Source organism: Cucumis melo, chromosome 7 (genome assembly GCF_025177605.1).
Source record: "Cucumis melo cultivar AY chromosome 7, USDA_Cmelo_AY_1.0, whole genome shotgun sequence".
NCBI classification, from domain to species: Eukaryota; Viridiplantae; Streptophyta; class Magnoliopsida; order Cucurbitales; family Cucurbitaceae; genus Cucumis; species Cucumis melo.
In genome coordinates this window covers 12694028-12716434 of record NC_066863.1, presented here as the reverse complement: position 1 = coordinate 12716434, position 22407 = coordinate 12694028, and positions in this window count along the sequence as shown.

The following is a 22407-nucleotide window of genomic DNA, read 5'->3' as shown; positions in this document are numbered from 1 at the left end:
ACTACATGTCAACCGTGTAAAATACAACAAGGTGCACCTAATATATTTGATACACGTTTAGATTTTGCTATTGTATGATACATAATCGTTTAGATTTGGTCATATAATTTGTCAATTATTTTTTAATTCTATGGTTTAATTTGGTTACATTTAAAATTGGTTACACGATCCTTTAGATTTTGGTAAACAAATAGTTTTTCTTTTGTTATATGATCGTTTACTTTTTTACACGATCGTGTAGATTATTTCTTTGGACGACCATTTGTTTTTTCAAGATTCTTTAGTACACGATCGTTTGGATTTAGATAAACGATTTATTTAATTATTTTGATACGTGTTTCTTTATATTTATTTATAAGATGGTTTATTTTTTACACGATCGTTTACATTTGACTACTCCAATCTAAATGATTGAAAATTGTTTTTCAAAATTCTTTATACAGGATCTTTTAAATTCAGCTATTTCTTGTACATAATAGTTTAGATTTGGTTACTCAAATTTATACACGATATTTTTTATTTTGCTATTTTTTGTACACGATAATTTAGATTTGGTTACTCATAATTAAACAACGTAAAAAATAAGAAGAAGAAAAGAAGAAAGATAATGGAAAGAAAAAAAAGAAGAGAAAAAAGAAGAAAGATGATGAAAAAATTAAACAACGTATAAAAAGAAGAGAAAAAGAAGAAAGACGATGGAAAGAAATCGCAACGAAAAAAAAAGAGGAAAAGAAGAAAGACGACGAAAGAAATCACAGCAAGGAGGAAGACGATAAAAGAAATCATAGGAGGAGAAAAAAGACGGAATGGCAAACCTGAAATATTTAAAAAACTAGCTAATTTTATTGACTTTGTTGCACAAGCCGTAAATAATTTGGTGTTTTGTTACCTTCATGAAAATTTCTCTTTTTAAAAATAGTAAAATAAATTCAAATATTTACGCAAAATTTTGGTTCAACTGATAGAAACATATCGGTGTTTATTGATATCAATTATTAATAGAATTAAAAATTTTGCTATAAGTTGTAAATATTTTATCAATTTTGCAATTTTTCTTTTACAATTCTCCATTTTTAAATTGATTTTCTAAAAATAAATTTTTAATTATTTTATGATTTAATAATGATTAAAATAAGGGAAACTTTCCTAAATATAACATGAAATATTTACAGCTCATGTAACAAAGCCCATAAAGTTAACCATTTTTTAAATATTTCAAGTTTGTTCTTCCATTTTTTTCTTCTCTCTGCGATTTTTTTATCGTCTTCCTTTATACTCTTCTTTTTTAACTGTGATTTCTTCCATCTTTTTGGTTTTTAGATTTGGGTAACCAAATCTATTTATTTTTATCGTCTTTCTTATTCTTCTTTCTTTTTGTAGGTGTGTGCATGTCTTTCTTCTTCTTTCTTCTTTTCTTTTTTTTTTCATTCACTGCATGCATCGATCATCTTTCTTCTTTTTTTTTTTTTTTTACGTTTAAATTAGGTAACCAAATATAAAGGATGGTGTATAAAGAATCTTGAAAAAATTGGTTTGGCATTTAAATTAGGGTAACCAAATCTAAACGATCGTGTAGCCAAATCTAAACGATCGTGTAGCCAAATCTAAACGATCGTGTAGCCAAATCTAAACAATCATGTAGCCAAATCTAAACGATCGTATGCCAAATTTTGGAAAAAAATCATTTAGATTTGTAACCTCAAATCTAAACGATCGTGGAGCCAAATCTAAACGATCGTATACCAAATTTTGAAAAAAAATGGTTTAGATTTGGGGAAGCCAAATCTAAACGATCGTGTAACCAAATTAAGCGATAGAATTAAAAAAATAAATCTAAACGATCGTGTACCAAACAATAGTCAAATCTAAACGAACGTGTACCAAATATATTACGCGCATTGTTGATGGCGCATTTTTGGGTATTTTACACGGTGAGCCTCTAGGCTTTTTCAATTTTCGGAATTGTTCGATACAGTGTAAATACTTTGCCATTTTTTTATATTTTTTAAAAGACCCGCTAAAATAATTAATTAATATTAATAAAATAATATTAAATTAAATCCCAATAAATCCAATTCGAATCTATATTCGAATTTACTGATATTTAAATCTTATTTAAATATCCTTTATATTTCTCAAAAACTCGCTAATAATATCAAATATTTTTAACGAAATTAACTCAATCTATTTCGAATTTTCAATCACTCTATTCTAAATTTTATTACCATAATGAGCTAGTAGAGGGACCTAGTGGACCTATAGATCATGGGCTCCAACAATTCGAGATTAACTAACTAATCTCTTTTAGATCATGCTAATCAACATTCATTAACTAACGGGTCATTCCACTAAACTTCCGTAGTTGCACTCCCCTCACTAGAGATATATTTATGTCTACCTGGTATGACATTGATTAGTAAGTTGACCCTTCAAAGGTTGTTCGTAATCTCAACTGGGTTAATTTACCTTTTTACGCCTTGAGATTACTTCTTGTTCTTTAAGTACCACCGATCCTCTAATGAACCACTAGTTTAAGATCCAGCCTATAAACCAAATCCTTCTTGGGCCAATGAGAAGGTGGGGCCGCTTGTTCAAGACATGGATTCAGTGTATAAGGGAACAACCTATCTACTGACTCTAATGAGGTCAAGAGTGAATTTCATCTTGCATCTTATGACTCCAGTTATCCATCCAGTCTTATCCCTAAAATAGTAGGCATGTTGGGCCAGTGTTGATGAGTTGTCTTCACCTATGCAGATACAAGAATAATCTTGTATAAAAAAAAGTTCATAGTTAGCTCAGGATTAAGGTTAAGTTACCTAGGTCATCAAATTAAAAGAAATAGTCAGTTTTAAGATGTTGACAGTGTTATAAAGTATAAGTGACTATTTAATGGTCCAGTCGTATGCAAACTCTTTACATAGGACCCTCTACTTTCATGTCTCTACATGAACAATTCAGGATCACATCATTTATACTAACTACAAAGTAGGCCACATCCATAGTGTTACCAAAATAAGGTTTCCAACCTTATTCATATACTATAGACCGTTCAGGCTATGAACTCGAACTTGATCCATATTTATGTCTTTAAATAAAGTTCAAGTCTACAAGATTGCCTCCGAACATTAGTTTATTGAATTCAAGATTACAGTATTCTATTTCACTAATAAATAATTCAATAATCACATTATTGAATGTAATTTAGAAACTACGAGTTTTATGACATAAATTCCAATATTTTCATCGCCAAAGACAAGTTAATTTAGAGTGAGCATAAATATCATCATGGAATTTATCCTTGCAAACAACAAAAGAAAGAACGCGAAGAATACTACAATGAAGGCAAGCAAGAAAAACATAACGCACAAAATGGAAGAAATATGGTCTTGTGTTAAATTTGGTTAAGTAAATGTATACATCCATTACAAAAGAACATAAATAAGTACAAAGAAAAAACTACAAAATTACATTAAGAAAGAAACACCCCAAAATTTAGTCTTCCTGGCGGGGATCACGGGCGCTAGGGGTTTAATGTATGGGCGGGAAGGGTGTTGCAAGTTCTAGTGGGATGACAAGTGTAGGCATGGAACAAAGATCATGTGGGTTTATTCCATGGAAGTTTGAAACTACCTGTTGTATCTTTTCCTCATTTGCCTTATCAAGTCCAATTGCTCGATGACAAGGTCTTTAAGATTAGAGACTTTGGTGGACAACTTCTCTTGGTTTGTGACGAGCTGAGCCAATTGATCTTTTATCTCTCTATTCTCTACTTGCAGCCTTAATAGCAAAGGTGTCATGTCTAGATTCTCTTTGCTTAGAAACGCTGCCCATCTAACACTTGTTTGAAATATTCAACCATGGGCTTCTTCACTGAGGTTCCAATATACTCATTAAGGTCCTCATGTTCACTTTTTACAAAGGACTATTCAAGAGTGGGATCTTTTGATACGGACGAGCTTGTCTCACTAGCTACACCAAGGATAGGTTGTTTTCCCTTGGTGAGTGGGTCATCAGTCGTAACTCATGTCTCCAACTTAGGCGGCTGATTAATAGTTATCGTGTCCCCTTCTGATAGCACAATGACTGGGACATTGAGGTCTGGTTACAAGGGGTCATCATGTTTGGGCAGTTGGTGGAAATGTGAGATATGGATAGGTGACGTAGGATTTCGTCGCTTGGGAGAGTCTTAACGTGGTGGAGGAATTTGGTTTTATAGGAGAAGGGGATTTAATCTTCAAGGATAGGAGGGAGGTCATCTTTAAGTAAGGAAGGGGAATGAGAAGGCAAGGGAAATGGGGTTGGCGATGAGTGAGGGGTGGTGGTTTTTAGGTTAATAGTCAAGCAAGGACTTCGCTGATTGGGGGAAATGCGAGATTTTTGTGGAAGTGATGATGGTATGTCGTTTTGCAGCAGCAAGGGGGAAGGTTTTGGTTTTTCTATGAAGAAAAAGGAGGGATTTCTTCTTTGTGAGAAGGTGGTGGTGGATCCTCATTTTTAGGCGGTGATCGAGAAGAATCAGTTGTGTTTTGGTAATGGAAAGGGGCTTCTTAAGCGATATTTGCTTGGAAGTAATTTTCTTGTGGCGGGGAGGATTGCTCTCAGAGGCCTTGTTTGTGGCCGCATCAACCTTGAGTTTCTTAGCAGGTGGTGTATGGTTGATTTGGCCTTCCTCTTTATTGGTTACGGTAGTGGAGAGTTCTTTTCGTTCTCTTGTTCTTCGTCTGCCTTATCTTTTCCTAGGCCTTGAGGCAACACTTTTCTTCTTTATTTTGGTAGAACGTTATGACCTTGTTGAGTACCGCTTGGTTACATCCCTCATCTGATAAATTAGTCTGTGGGAATCGGACGAGGAAAAGGATGTATTGAAGCCAAAGCTTCTCCCCCGTTGAAGGAAAAGCTTGGCTCCTTTTGGTGCTTCTATCTAGGTAAGGAGGGCCCCTTGAATTATTTTCCCCACATCAAACATCTGTTTTGTGATGATGTAGAAGAGGAGCGTGGCGTATTCAAATGACATTGCATTGTCGTGCAATGTTGGGAGGAGCTTCTTCTTCACAAAAAACAACCACGTTGGTCTTAGTTGTCAACTGGCATGGATACAACTAAAGTGGGGTCCTTTCCCATTCCACGCCTAGCCACGTGATTGTTTTCTTTGTCCTAAAAGCTTTTGAAAAGAAAAGTAAAGTGAAAGAGAAAGGAAAGGGGAATAGTGTACTCTCCTAAATGTTTTTTTAACATTTTCTTGGTGGAAAGCTTACATGGAGAAAACATTGAATTCCTTATTAGTATGCAAATGTTCATTCTTAGTTTTATTAGAAAGCGAAAACTAGAAATTAGAAAGAAAATGAAAAAAAGACAAAAATTAAAGAAAGTGATAAAATTTGACACTTGGCTGCCTTCAGGATTCAAAAATTTTTAAGGTTGGTTGCTCGACTGTTTATTCTTATGATCTCAAGTGTAGGTGGGATGGAGAAGTGTGATCTTACACACTTGGGATGATGTGGATTCCCCTTCAATGAAGATTTTGAGTCTATGTCCATTTACTTTGAGAACTTTTCCTATTTTCTCACTTATAATCTCAACTTCACCATAGTCAAAGATATTAGAAACAACAAATGGACCAATCCACTTGGATTTTAGTTTTCTCGGCATAAAAGATAGAGATAAGTTAAAAAGAACTTTATCTCCTACTTTGAACTCTTTTTTAAGAATCTTTCTATCATAGTAAACTTTGGTTTTCTCTTTATAGATCTTAGAGTTCTTATAAGAATCCAGTCTATGTTCTTCTAACTTACTAAGTTCTAACAATTCTATTCTTTCTAGCTTCTTCAAGAGATAAATTGCTCTTTTTAATACCCCAAAAAATTTTGTGTTCTAATTATACGAAAAGGTGACATGGTTTACCAAACACAAATTTAAAAGGGGTTGTGGCTATGGGTGTTTTGTAAGCTATCCTATAAGCCCAAAGTGCATCATTCAATCTAATGCTTCAATCATTTCTTTTGGGATTAACAGTTTTTTGAAGAAAGGACTTCACCTCTTGATTTGAAATTTTTACTTGGTTGTTTGTTTAACGATGATGCAGAGTTTAAACTTGGTGTTGGACTCTATATTTCTCATCAATGCCTTGATGGTCCCATTGCAAAAGTGGATTCCTCAGTTGCTTATTATGGCTTTGAGAGTACCGAACCTAGAGAAAATGTTTGCAACTAAGAAAGAAGAAACAACAATGGAAGAGTTAGTTCTAGTGAGGATTGCCTCAATCCACTTGGACACGTAATCAACTGCTAGGAGAATATAAAGGTTTCCAAAAGAGGAAGAAAATGGTCCCATGAAATCAATTCCCCGAATGTCGAAGACTTCACAAGAGAGAATTAGTTTCAATGACATTTCATTCCTTTTGAAAATAGAGCTAAACTTTTGACATTTTTCACATGATTTGCAATACGCATTAGAGTCAACAAATAATGTTGTTTCCAGTAAAATCTAGAATCTAAAATCTTCCTAGCAGTACGTTTAGGACCAAAATGTTCTTCACATGCTCTTTCAAGGCAAAATGATAAAATAGATTCATGCTCGTTTGAAGCAAAACATCTTCTAACAACTTGGTCTATTCCCAAACATAATGCCAAACATAATGCTTTGACTCACATTTTAATTTGTATTTTTTATTATAAGAGAAATGAGAAGGAAGTTTACCGGTTACAAGGTAATTAACAATGTCAGCGTACCATAGAGTGTGCAAATCTAACTTGAAGAGGTATTCATCAAAGAAATGCTCCCTTACTGGATTTTTGTCTTGTTTTTGAACAATTCTACTGAGGTGGTCAACAATGGGATTGTCCATACATTCCTATCTTTGATTGTCAAATCAATCTCTTGAGGTAAAAGTACCCATCTGATGATCCTTGCATTCTTCTTTTTGTTTGCAAGATATTTTATAGTTACATGATTAGTAAATAAAGTTATTTTTTATCCAATTATGTAGGTACAAAAATTTTCAAGAGCAAAGATTATAGACAAAAACTCTTTTTCAGTTGTGGAGTAATTAGCTTGAGTAGAGTTTAGAGTTCGAGATGCAAAATATATAACATGCAATTTTTTATCTATTTTTTCTCAGAGCACTACAGCTAATGCATAATCACTTGCATCACAAATGATCTTAAATGGCAAGTTTCAATTAGGTGTTTGCAAGATAGGAGAAGAAAAATTAACTTATCTTTCAAAGTATCAAAAGCATACATACATTTATCATCAATTACAAAAGGGACATCTTTTTTAAGTAAATTTTTCAAAGGCAAAGCTGTCTTAGAAAAGTCTTTAATGAACCTTTTATAAAATCTGGCACTACCCAAAAATGATATAACGTCCTTTAAACAAGTGAGATAAGGCAAGTTTTGAATGACATCTATTTTAGCTTTGTCAAATTCTATTTCCTTTGATGATACTAAGTGACCTAGTACTATACCGTGAGAAGCCATGAAATGACACTTTTCAAAGTTAAGCACTAAGTTAGTATCAATGCATCTCTTTAAAATCAACTCTAAGCTATTCAAGCAAGAATCAAAATCATTTCCATAAACTGTAAAATCATCCATGAAAACTTCTATGCATTTTCCTATGAAAACAGTGAATATGCTTAACATACATCATTGAAATGTTGTAGGAGCATTACATAGTTTAAAAGGCATTCTTCTAAAAGTAAAAGTTCCAAATTCACATGTAAAAGTTGTCTTATATTTGTCTTTGCATGCTATGGGTATTTGATAAAATTCAGAAAATCTATCTAGAAAGCGTAAGTAAGAATTCCTTCCTAATTGTTCAATCATTTGATCTAGAAAAGGTAAAGGGAAGTGATCTTTAAGAGTTGTCTTGTTTAGCTTTCTATAATTGTACACATGCTCAACTATTTGAAACACAAGTAGGAGCGAACTCACCTTGGCTATTTTCCACAATGGTTATACCGATCTTCTTGGGTACCACATGAATAGGGGCTTAATCAAGTCCTATGCAGTATCGAATAGATGATCCCAGGGTCTTTGAGCTTCAAGACCTCTTTTCCTTGGCAACTTCCTTCAAGGTAGGATTGAGGCGCCTTTGTGGTTGAATCTTGTTCTTTGCCCCTCCTGAAGATAGATATGGTGTGTGCAAAAGGATGGATCGATACCCTTCAAGTCTTAAAGACTCCATTCAATGGCTTGCCTATGTCTTTTAGGTTCCAAGCAACCTTACTTCTTGTTCCTTGGTAAGCTCCTTCGAAATAATGACAGGATATGTGTTCTTTTCCCCCAAGAACACATATTTAAGGTCAAAAGGGAAAACATTTAGTTCTATCTCATGTCCTGCAAAGGTAAAGTAAGTTCATTAGTATTGGAATTCTCACATTCTTTATGTAAAGAAACTTCACAAGAATCTTTCTCTAAATCATTCTCTTTTTCAAAATTTTTTATGTAGATGCTTGTGTCATGATCATTTTCAATGCCAATGCTTTTCAAAATGTGTTCATCATCATGCTTAATGTTTTTTCCTAGATCATGTTGTTCATTTGCTGCAATATTATCAACCAAGACATGCTCTTTTACAATAGCAACAAAGTCAAGGAAGATAGAGAGATCATCATCACTAGGTTTGTTCTTAGCAAATTCCTTTTCAACATATTCTAACGTTGCTTGATTAATAATAAGCTCATTGAATTTATCACGCTCTTGTAGTGTCTCTAATGATTTTAAAGTATCAAGTGCACACAATGAAACATGATCGTTAGAGGACTTTTCGTCATTAAAATGTTGGAAGGCACTACATCGTCGGCAAACTCGACACTAAGAACCTTTATCCACATTAATTATAGCCTTAGCAGTTTTCAAGAATGGTCTTCCTAAAAGTATGGTAGGACATGTACGTGCATATTCATTGTTCATTTCAAGTATGTAAAAATCCGTTGGGAATATTAGATTTCCTACCTTAATTAACTAGGACATCTTCTACAACCCCTAATGGTGAAATGAAAGACCAATCGGCTAATTAAAGGATGCACCTAGATCAAGCATTGCACTAGATATGTCTCTATTTTCTATAGTGCAAAGGAGCGAAAACATACTTGGGTCAACACCTTTTTCTGGAAGATTCTTCTTTAAAAGTGAAGACACATTTTTACTAACAATTAGTTTTTCTTGGCTCCTACTCCTTCTCTTATGTGAGTACATAACTCCTTAAGAAACTCTACGTACCTTGGTATGCTCTTGATTGCCATCAAGAAGGGTAAGTTTACTTCTACCTTTTTGTAGACTTCAAGGAGTTCATCATCATTCTTGAATTACTTCCTTGGTTGAGATAACCTAGAAGGAAATGGAGGTAGAGGATTATCAACAATCTTCTTTGAATCATTATTAGAAGAAGATGCATTAGAAAAAGATGGGTTAGTTTGTACCTTCTTTTCTTCTTTAGCATTTGAATCAACATTCTTTAAGTTAGGATCATTTTAAGACAAAGAGATATCATCATTCTTATTCAAAATTTTGCCACTTCTTAAAGTAATTGCACTCACATTTGCATGGTTGGGTTGAACGGGACGTTTTCCTTTTCCTTTCATTTTAAGAACGTGTGTTGCTAATTGATTAAGCTTATCTCCTAACCCAAAAATAGATGCTTTCATGGTTTCTATATCATTTTTCATGACTCCAGTTGAATTAATAATTTGCTTACTCAACTTAACTACGTTTTTCTCAAAATCAGTTTTAAAACTATTTAAGCTAAGAGCTAACCTGGAGACTATTTCCTCTAAGTACATACATTGTGATGATGAAGAGGAAGAAGATGTAATGGTAATTTTTGGTTCTTGAGGGTCCCACCTAAGATTTGGATCGTTCCTCCATCAAGAGTTGTAGGTGTTACTCTGTGAATCATTTCTTTGATAACTTCCAATGGCACTTACCTCTTTAATCTCTGGGCATTGATAATTGTGGCGGCTTAGCAAGCCACATATTTCACAATAGACAACTTTAGGAACCTCCCCCTTCACAAAAGAAGCAAAAAGTTTAGTTAGTAAATTCACTTGTTATTTAACAGAATTATCATAAGATGAAGAATTATAATCAAGTGTTCTACTAGAAACATTTTGAGAATTTTCGGCCATTCTAAAGACTAACTTTCTTGCTTCAAAGGGGGTTTTATATATCCCGAAGCAGTATCTATTGAGTCCCTATCCAACGGCAACAATTCTGAGTAAAAATATTGCATAATGTCTCTTTCGATCTCTCTAAAGATGATTCAAAAATATGGATGTGAGATTCTAATTGTGATGAACTAGCTTGCTTTCTCTTTTCTATTCTCAATCTTCTTTCATGCAAGGTTATGTCTTCAACAAATTTTAAACTAGATGCATTAGACAACCTAGTCATGCACTAAAGAAAGCAAAGAAAAAAATAGAATACGACTTCCTTTTTTTATACCAAATAAAAGCTACAAACACTACAAGAACTCGAGGTTCTCCCGACGCAGGAAAAGGCGTCGAAAGAAAAAATGTCAGGAAATACACATTATCCTGACGTCACTTTTCACTCGTCGGACGAATGCTCTCTTTCTGATGCCATGATAGAGATGTAGGAAAAGAGGACAACGTTTCTGACATCTGGATGTAGGGCATCGAGAATAATTACTTACCTTGATGCGGTATGCACGTGACGGGAACTACTAGTCGAAAATTTTCGAACATTGATTATGTCAGACATATATTCTTGATGCATCCTGCATGACGTTGAGGACTTTGTTAGGAGTAAGGGGAGCTCCCAACACTATTTTGGTACATCGAGAATGGCGTCGGGAGTAATGCGAGATCCTGACACCATTAGTTAATCGTTGAAAATGGCGTCAGGAGTAAAGGAATCTCCTGACATTTTCATGCTCTGTCAAGAGTTCCCCTATAAAATAGATGTTTCAGTTTTGTGAAACACAGACCCGAAACAAAAGAGAGAAAAAGGAGGAGAGACTGATTCTGTCGGCGATCGAAGAGAAGAAAAGCACCCAGTCGTCGCCGCCATGAGCCTGCCGTCATCCCTCTCCTACCGTCTACACCACACATTCCTAGTTGAGGTAAGTTTAAAATCCTAAATCTTAAAAAAATGTTAGTTTAGGTTAGGTTTATTTAAATAGTTTAGGTTTTTATTTTTTAAAATTAGTTTTTGGATTTAATGATGAATTAGTTGTAGGATATTGTTTAGGAATAGATTTTTGTTTTTGAAATGGGAATTTTAAATGTGGGTTAACAAGGGGGTATTTAAGAAATTGATTTGGAGAATTGAAATTTTAAATGTGCAGGTTGAATTTGAAGAGGGGGAATGGGGTTTAATTGAATATTTGAAGGGGGTGGGTTGAAAATTAGAGGGGAGAGGGGTTGAATTGAAATTTTGAAGGGGGAGGGTTGAATTGAAATTGTGAAGTGGAGAGAGAGGTTGAATTGAAATTGTGAAGGGGGTGGGGGGTTTGAATTAAAAATTTGAGGGATTAGGGTTGAAAATTTAAGAGGGGAGGGGGCAATGGCTATTATTGTGTTAAAAAATCTGTAATATGTGTTAAGATTCGTTTTGGAATTTAAGTGGGGAGGGGGGCAATGGCTATTATTGTGTTAAAAATTCTGTAATATGTGTTAAGATTCGTTTTGGCTATCCTGCAGTTATGGTAGCCTTTAGTTCAATTCTAATAGTTTATTTTTTAGTAGCTTTGAATAACTTTGTTGTTAATTTGGGATGGCTATCTTGCAGTTATGGTAGCCTTTTTTATTTTGAATTTGTTGGTATTTCTGAGAGTTTGAAGGGGTGGTAGTAAGATAGCTTGTAAGATAGCGTTGTTGGAAAAGGTGGGTAGGATGTGAAGATTGAAGTTGTTTATGGTTAATAATTAGGTTATTTTGGCTATCCTGCAGTTATGGTAGCCTCCATAGTTTGAAGTTAGTTTTAGTGAAAAATTTGAGATATTTTATATTCAAGAGAGTAGGTTTAGAATGTGAGAAAAGAGGAATATGTTTCTCCCCCTACTACACAGAATGAGTGTATCATGGAGAGTCGTTAAGCTTTAAAGGTAAAAAAAACTTTAAGGAAGGAACTAGTAGTAACCCTTTTGATGAAGAAACTAGTAGTAGGTAGTTTAGTGAAGAAGATGATATGTTTGGTATGTTAAATGGTTTACAAGCCCCAATTGAACAGGAAGAGAAAATAGAGGAACGTCGTTTCAAAGATGAAATGCCGAGGAATATTGGGGTAGATATAGATGAAGATAGAACAAACATATTTTAGGACTTATTGAATGAAGCACGTAATGAGTTGTACCCCGATTGTTCTGAATTTTTGTCCTTGAATTTTTTGGTTAAGTTGATGTATGTGAAGGTTCAAAATGGTTGGAGTAACAAGTCATTCGACATGTTGTTAGAACTCTTAAGAGTAGCGTTTTCAATGTGTAGTAGTACTTCGTGACTTGGGCTTGGGATACGAAAATATTCACGCGTGCAAGTACGACTGTGTATTGTACTGAAAAGAGTTTACTGATTTGCAACATTGTTCTACATGTGGCGACACTCGGTACATGGTTAATCATAATAGAGGGAAAAAATTCCATATAAGGTATTGCGCCACTATCATTTGGTACTAAGATTACAGTTCTTGTTTATATCGTAGGAAGGGTCCACTGACTTGAGATGACATATGGATAAATATGTCGAAACTGATGATGTGTTGAGACATCCTGCTGATGCAGAGGGATGGAAGCACTTTGATTCTGAATTTCCTGATTTTGCTTCTGATCCACGGAACGTGCTTTTGGGTTGGCTTCAAATGGGTTTAACCCATTTTGTCAAATGACTACCTTGTATAGTATGTGGCATGTTGTGTTACTTCATTACAATTTTCCACCATGGAAATGCATGAAAGAGACAAATTTCTTCATGTCACTGCTCATACCTGGTTCTAGATCTCCTGGTAGAGAAATCGATCTTTATCTTCAAGCATTGATTGAGGAATAAAAATAGTTATGAACTTTCGAGGTGCATACATATGACTCTCTTATCAGTCAGTTCTTTCAGCTACATGCAGCCTTGTTATGGATGATTAATAACTTCCCAACGTATGGTGACCTATAAGAGTAAAGGGGTATCAGGCATGTCTCATATGCATGAGGGATAAATCGTCATTCGAGATAAGGGGTAGAATATCCAAGACATAGACGCTATCTTCCAGAGAACCACGTGTGGTGTAGAAGTAGGCTACACGATGGAAAGGTAGAGCGTAGGGCTCCTTTAGTGGTGATGAATGGGCACGAAATCTTAGAACAGCTAGATCAGTTGGAGTTTCCAGTTATGAGTAAACATCCTTCAATAAAAAATAAGAAAAGAAAGAGAGCTCTTAATTGGATGAAAAGAAGTATTTTTTTCAAACTTCCTTACTAGTTGAGACTACTGTTACGTCACAAACTTCACGCAATGCACATTGAGAAGAATGTTTGTGACAATTTGGTTGATATGTTACTGAATATCGAAGGAAAGACCAAGGATACCACGAATGCTTGGTTAGACCTACAAGATCTGAAGATAAGAAAGGATTTACACCTTACAGAAGTTGCTAACCGATTGGTTAAGCCACACTGAGCTACACATTGACTAGTAGTGAATGAGTTGAGTTTTGCAAGTTCCCGAAATCAGTTAAGATTCCCGATTGATATGTTTCCAATATATCGCGATGTGTGCATGAAAGAGAGGGACAAATATCTTGACTCAAAATGCACGATTTTCATGTTTTATTACATTGACTGCTACCTATTGGTATTCGAACATTCTTACCAAAAAAAACGTGTACACTACTATTACCGAATTATGCAATTTTTTTATGACTTGTGGCCAAAACGATAAGAGGAAGTGATTTGGATATATTGCAAGCAAACATCATAATTATACTTTGTAAGTTGGAAAAAATATTTCCACCTGCAGCTTTAGCATTATGGTACACCTAGCCATTCACTTACCATTTGAAACGAAGGTTACTGGTCTGGTTTCTTACAGTTGGACGTATCCCATTGAAAGAAGTCTACGCATTTTAAAACAGTATGTTAGAAATAAAACACATCCTAAGGGGTCAATTGCAGAAGCGTGTGTGATGAATGAATCGAGCACCTTTTGTTCGTGTTACCTAAGTGGTATAGAGACTCGATTCACAAAAGATGAGTGAAATGATGATACCATTGTAGAGAAGTAATTGGTGAGTTTGAAATTTTCAAGCAGAAAGTACGACCCTTAGGTGCGTCAAGTCTTCGTACTATATCATAGGAAGAGAAACACCTCTTCCATTGGTACATACTCAACAATGTAGACGAAATATCAGAGTATCATAAGTAAGCATTCCTTATCTTTGTAATTCTTACGTATAGTTGTTGAGTATTTGTTATACATTGTTGTTACACAAGTTAAACTCATAATCATCCCTGTCAGGAAACATTTGAGGCTAATACGTCAACATGCTCAAAATGCTATAGATTTGTATAAAAGACGTCAACGAGGATTTCTTAAGTGGTTTCGAGCACATGTATATAGCAAGTTTTTGTGTGACATGTATGCACTAATGTATTTAAGCACGTGAATGTGTATAATCATTGTCACATTGATTCCATGTTATAGAATTGCATGAGTCTGAAAATTTATCTCACAATTTCTTCTCACTTGCGATGGGACCATTATTTGACGTTCGTTGTTACAATTGATGAGTCGTGGGTGGATTGAGATTTTACACGTGAGAACTTGATTCCCGATGCACTACACAAAATAGTGGACTGATGATCATTAGTGAAAGTGATGGAAGTGGAAGTGGCGACAATAATTTCAGTGTTTTAGACGAAGTGTTGTACGTTCAATATCCGTTGGGAAGAAATGTCTGGCTATTTAAGTGTCGATGGTATGAAACGAACATCAACAAAAGTTAAAGAATACACGTTGAAGTAGGTTACAAATCTCTCAACACGTCCCATTTCTTGTTTACGGAGAAACCTGTAATTCTTGTGAAGCATGCACATCAAGTTTTTACCTAGATGACCTAGAAAATGGTAGCACTTGAAAAGTTGTCCAAGTCGTCCAAACTAAGCGTATATGGAACGTGTTAGAAGTGGACGATGTTGAGAATGAGTACCTGAATATACTAGAAATCGTTGTCAGCCATCGAGTGGATGAACACATCGAGGATGACACTAGGTGCAGGACTGATGTTGATCCTACAATCGTTGAAAGACCGATTGTGCATCATGTCACTGACGACTTCATCAACGATGTGGATGAACACTTGTCACATGCAAGCGAAATAAGCGACGACGATGAATTATAGTGACGAACCATCTACCCACATATTTGTGCAGTTTATATTTTTCGATTCTAGCTATGTGTTCGTATTTGCTTATTGAATGTTTATTTTCTATGTCCACATGCACTATGTCATCATTCCCATGCAGTAATTTCTTCGAAATGGATGCTATGTTCCTCGAGTTTATAGATGATTTAGATAACCTTGCAGGAGGGTCGTTGTCGGTGGGCAAATGTTTGGGTGAGTCTAATAATGTATACATTTTAACTTAGGATTATTTCAAGTTTTTTCTAACATTATATGTTCTTATAATTTATTGAGCAAGGTTGTCTTCTCAACCATTTGCGATTTCGACTTCTAGGAGACGTACGAAGTCTCGACTCTTAGAGTTAGAGTGCTACATTGCAGCCAACAAGCGAATTCTGATGATGATCGTCCTTAGCACGAAGAATCCTATTTCCCCATACACCGTTTGTTTTAGCCAGGTGATAGGTGTGTGTGTACAAAAGACATTTCCTGTCCGCTACCTTAAGTGGACGGACATAGACAGATAATACATCAAGGTCATCGAAGGTGACCTCCAGGTAAGTCCACTACACATTTATGATTTCATTTGAAACATATTTAAGTTAACCAAGCTAATGTGTTATTTTTGTAATGTGTAACTGTTTTTTGTTCTTAATTTCAATGATCAAGCAATGAATAGGTTCGTTGAGCATCAGATGCTCAGTACCTTTAAAGTGTTTCGAGGTGACTGTCACACCAAATTCAAAAAGTACAGCGACCCAGAGTAGGCTCGTGCCAACCCACCACAACTATTGGTGGGACGTGATGAGGATTGGTATTTCCTCTGTGACCACTACATGAGTCGTGCATTCCAGGTGAGCAACTGAACCTTTTTTTATGGTTGATTATGATTTCAACTTTTAATATGTATTCTAAAGAATATAATTATTTTCATGCAAGAGAAATCACAGACGAACAAGGCTGCTAGACAGCAGCAGCCTTACAATCATAGCAGCAAATCATAGTCATTTCTACAGCGACAGCACGAGCTCGCTGAGCAAAGAGAGGATTCGGTCGACCGTGTGGAGTTGTTCCAGTAAACACACGTTTGAGACAAGACGCTCGTGTCCTAGGCTGCAGAGAATGCACATATAAGTTATCCAACCAACACTTCTGCTTTTATTTGTCTTCTCTAATATATAATATATTTTTTACTTACTAAGATAGTTTTTAAATTTGTTGCAGCATCAAATGCTAAAACTCTAGTCCAAGCCTACCCTAGAAGGTAGTCAGCCACTTCTGGAGATGAGATATGCAAGACAATGTTGGGTAGACGATTAGGCTACTCAAAAGGCCTTAGTTGGGGACCCAAGCCGAAGGCCCGCAAGACGACGAGTGTGAGTAGTTCCACATGTCATGTCCGTAGTCTACAGTAGTGCTTCAATTACAGACTAAGCTTGATCAAGCTAAGCAATGAATTGAAGAGCAGACAAGAAATCACGAAGCGTCAATTTTAAAAATGGAACGAATGCGGAAGCTGATAGAAGACATGACTCAGGTACAACAAAGACAACCACATTATCCCTAGCTTTGTGGTACGTATATATGTTTCCATTATTCTTAAGTTTTTGAAATTACAGTATACAGTGAGCATACGTATATATATGTGCTTAGCACTTTTGTATCATTGTAGGACCTGCGGTGTAGAATGGCGTACGTGGCTCGTTAGGAGACGTACGGCTTTCTTTGCGCTTTTTTGTATTATAAACATTACTTTTTTTGTATTATGAATGCTGTTACATTTTTTTAACTTCTTTGTATAATGAACATTAAATTTCTAGTTGAATTTGTGTTTTTATTTTGTAACTTTCTAATTTATTTTAAATTTTCTTTAATTTAATCGAAAATGAATGAAAATATTTCAAGAAACAGAAAATCGATTGAAAAACATTACAGGAAAATTTTCAAGAAAAAAAATAAAAATTACATATTAAAAATATTTTCGGATGCAATACAAACGTCGAGAATATGCTGTAAATGTCACGTCGAGGATAATTATTACCGATGCATGGACGACGTCGGATATAAACACGTCGGGAGTAATTATTCTCAACGCATTGATAACATCGAGACTATGGACGTCGGGGATTACTTATTGTTGATGCATCAAAAACGTCGATAAAGACGACGTCGGGAGAAGGTTATTCCCGACGCCTTGTTGGTGACGTGTTGGAAATCGATCTCTTGACACATTTCTTTCGACGGGCTTCCCGACGTTACAATCTGCATTGAAATTTCATTTTCTGACGTCTTTACCAGTTCCATGGATGTTTTTGTGCATCGGGAGTCTCCCCACTTCTTGTAGTGTAATGTAATATGCTTTCTAAAAATTACTAACAAAAAGATATGCAAGCAAAGATTCAAGAAAAATACTATTTCTTGCCATTCCCTAACAATGGCGCCATTTTTTTTTGTCAAGTGAAAATCAATACGTTCCAAAGTATGTATAGGTAAGGTCATTAAAATTAACCACGAATATTTAGAAATGAAATTTATTGGTAAGGGTAGGTTGCACTTACCTATATTTGCCTCAATAAAAAGGAATTCGAATTTTACCCTTACATTAATTTGAATTTTACCCTTACATTAATTTGAATTTTACCCTTACATTTTACCGTAGTTCGGTGAGAAGTATGGGCGTCAAACCCAAGAGAATGGTGATTTAGGATGTAAATTCAATTCACAAAAAAATTAAAAATTGAACTCTTATAAGAAAAATGAGGGAAGGGGCAGAGGGCACACTAATCAATTCTCATAATTGAATTAAGAGGATTATGAAATGATTTTTTTCTCAATTAAAAGGGGTTCTTGATCAAGATTCTTCCAATATCAACTTGCTCGATCTTGTAAGAACTTTGGTCAAAATTTCAAGAAAAGAGACAATCACCTCAAGGATTTAGTATATATTCTTGTAATAACAACTAAAGCCTAATCTTGATCTTTAAAGAAGATGAAAGTATCTTACACACTTTGTTTCTAAACAATTTGCAATCAATGAATTAATTGGATTTAATTGTGCATAATAGAATTGATGCAATCAAATTTAAAAATTGTCAAGAACAAGGGAGATTCATCTAGCATTAATCAATTTCAAGATTTGACATGTGGCAACCAAGAATTAGATTTAGTTTTTGTGTAGACAAAGGTAATCAAATTAGTCTTGCATTAGTTTTCATACTCAAATTATCTTGCATATAAAGCGTTGAATCAATAACAATATCAAGAATTAAATTGCAAGAATGCTTGTAATTAAAAGAAGGAATTATTTTTTATTCAAAAAAATTAGGAATTTAACAAAAACTACAAGAAGTTCAAAGATTTGATCATATATAAATAATAAGGAAAAATAAGAGAAGAATCCCCCAACAACTGAAAAGCCCTAAGCCCACTTACCTCTTCGTGATTAGCCCTCCATCAAGAAAATATTTTGGAAATTAATTGAGAGAACAAAAAATGGTAGAATGGAGGAGTAATTTTGGGAGTTTGATAGAGTTTTATGAGAATTTAGGGTTTATTTGAGAGAAAATGGTGAATTGATAATGGATTTACGATGAATTTGGGGGGGAAATGGGTATTTATAGAAACTATTTGGAAATAACTATAAAATAGATTCGAACTTTCAACCTCAAGGCCATCCGTTCGCTTCAAATGACAGAAAAGTTGGTTATTTTTTGGATTTTTGCAAAAGAATTATGAAAATGCCACTTGAATATATATATATATATATATATATATATATATAAGAAATAAAGTGGCTGAGGATCGAACTTGGATGAGGAGGAGGTGTGTGCGACCAGGAGCTGACACGAGGCACGAGGAGAGAGGTGGGCGGAGTAATTAACGCGCGCGCGAATGGATTCAAATAAATTCAATTTTATTTTGCGTCTTGTGGGATTCGAACCGATAACGTCTAAGGCGCGCAAAGGAGAGGATCAAAATGACAATGTTTTGGTTTGAAAGATCTAGAAATTAAACATCTCGTTTGTGGTTCAAACTCGTGACGTCTGGGTTGTTCACGTATGGATGGTTGATGTGTTTCATGGATTTTTGAATATTTATCAATTTGCCCCTAATTTTTGTTTTTCTGGTTCTTCTTCGTTTGGACTCCGTTTTAGGTGATTTTTATTGCATTGGGTTCGTATCGAAGTATTCTTTCATATTCTGCAGAACATATCAAAATAATAAATATATGTATCGTAGGGATTAAGAATAGGTATAAATAAATGGGTCAATAATTGCACCAACATATCCTTATCCTCCCTTATCCTTCTCATCCTATCTTCTTCTTCCTTTCTCGCTTTCTCTTGGTGGGCTAACTCTAGTACTTGAATGAATTTCAGGACCTTATAAGAATCTTCTTTACCTATAACTATCTCAGGCATTTGCTCTTGTGTCCTCTAACCTCTAATATCACATTCCCCATTCCATGTTTCAAATGCTTATAGCTCGACAAGGGTTTATTAGGTCATCTGCACCTGTCATCACAGGGTCCAAGTCAGTTAACCCTTTGTAAATCTCCTCTTTGCCTCATCCACTCATTGGCAAATGCGATGGTTTCATTGGTTTCCCTAATGGATTTTGGGTTTCCTCTGAATCAGGTCTATTAGAGCAAACAAAAGAAGGGTTTTTGGTGGGTCTGGATTTAATGGTGATCTTCCTCGTAGAGCCATCAAGTTTAGGTTTCTGTAAAGAAGATTCTTGATATTTGGCGGATTTTTTGGGGATTTTCTTTTTAGATGATTGTAGGTTTGAGGGAACCTCCTTCCTTTTCAAGAATTTGGAAACTAGACGAATTTTAGCATCGTTCTTTTATTTGTCTACGGTAGGTTTGGTTGAGGGCTTGAAGATTCGAATGAGTTTTACAATGAAGGTTATGAGTTTTCTGACAAAATTTGAAGGGTTTGAGAGAATTATGATCGTATGCGAGGTGTAAAAAGGGCAAAATAAATATTTTTGGAAGGTTTCCCTTTGCTATATATAGGCGATGAGTGACAGTTATGTAATCATTAGATTTAAGAGCATTAAATGCGGTCTGACACTAAGGCAACACATCCCTTCGAGGGCAGAAATAACTGTGCATTCAATGCAATGCTTCGAATTCCACCATGCGATACATAACTCCCTAGGTGATAACTTGTAAAAATACAAGTTATTGTAGACTCTTTTATAGAATGCTAAAGCCAAAATGTAGAAGAAGGGCATTAAAACGTATAGTTCAAAAGCATAAGTATTTAGAAATACACTTTACATAAGCATTCATACCTATTTTACCTTGTTTTTAGTGTTTTAAACGAAAGATTTGTAAAAGAAGAAGCTGGGAAATCGCAAGGAAACTCGCAACAGGACTATGAGAAAATACCAAACTATCACGCGAGAAGGGATATGTTAGAAGACAAAAGTGGTGGTTGGAGCTGATGTGACTATGGAGGCTTCTTTCAATGCTAAAAGAATAGTTTCACGCCCAAAAGTTGTCTATAAAAAGCCTCTTTACAGTTTGGAACCCCTGATGGCACTTCTCATCGAAATTGAAGGGTTGATCGGTGTATAGCAAGTTACTTAAGGCTTTAGTAATTTAGGAGAATCCTCTGATGAATTTGTGATAGAATCCAGCCTGTCTCAAAAAGCTCCTTAGTGGCTTTAAATCCGAAGGTAGTCACAACTTGCTTACCACATCTATATTTTCAGGATCCTCTTCTAGTCCTATGTGGAAGATCATGTACCCAAGCACTTAGTGATCATGGCGTGGACTTCTCCTAGTTCAGTAGGGGTCGTGTCTCTTCACATCTCTTTAACACATCTTCCAAAATGCCTAAACATTCTTTGAAGGAGTTCCTGAAAATAGAGAAGTCGTCCATAAATATTTCAACTGATCTCTTAAGGAATTCTGAGAATATAGCACTCATGCACCTCTAGAATGTCTCTGGCACATTACATAGGCCAATCGGCATGCAGTGAAATGCAAACGTGTCATAAGGATATGTAAACATGGTCTTGTGCTGATATTCATGGGTGATTGTAATCTGGTTATAACTAGAGTAGCTATTAAGGAAGCAATAGAATTTCTTAATCGCAAGCTTGTCCAACATTTAATCAATGAAAGGTAAGGGAAAGGGTCTTTCTTCATCACCACGTTCAATTTTCAATAGCCCATACAAATCAACCACCTAGTGACTGTTCACGTTAGGATAAGTTCATTATATTCATTCTTCACGAAAGTCATCCACCCTTTCTTTGGAACACATTGGATTGGGCTAACCCATTCACTGTGTGTTATTAGATAGATAACCCCTACGTCAAGCCATTTAATAATCTCTTTCTTTACTACTTCTTTCATCGCAGGGTTTAATCGCCTCTAAAACTGAATGATGGTCTCTTGCCCTTCTTCCAACTTGATCTTATGCATGCAATAGGATTGGCTTATTCCTTGAATGTCCGCAAGGGTCCATCCTATGCCTTTTTGTGGCATTTCAGTATATTTAATAATGCCTTCTCTTCTGTGGAATTCAAATGGGTGGAGATGATATCGAGGAGGGTGTCATTCTCCCCAAAGTATGCATACTTCAAGTGGTTCAGCAATGGCTTGAGCTCTAATTCTGATGGCTCTTCAATTGATGGCTTATTCTTCCTACCACCTGTAGGTTGCAGATCCAAAGGCTCAAACTTCCTTGTGCAGAAAATGACGTTAACTTCTTCCAGGATGTATTCAAGATCTTCTTCTTCAAAGAATTCTTCAGAGCTAAACAACTTGACAAACACTTCTTCTTCGTAATAATCTTATACAAGGGATTCTATCGCGTTGTAGTTTTCAGTATTAGAGGAAAACTTCATCGCGTTAACAACGTTGAACTTGACTTCTTGCTTACTAAGCCACATGGTCAATTCCCTTTGGTGGACATCTACAATGGCACGACCTGTTGATAGAAACGACCACCTCAAAATGATATGTACCTCCCGACCAACTTTGTCGTCCAAAATGATAAAGTTTGTAGGCAACATGAACTTATCCACCATAACC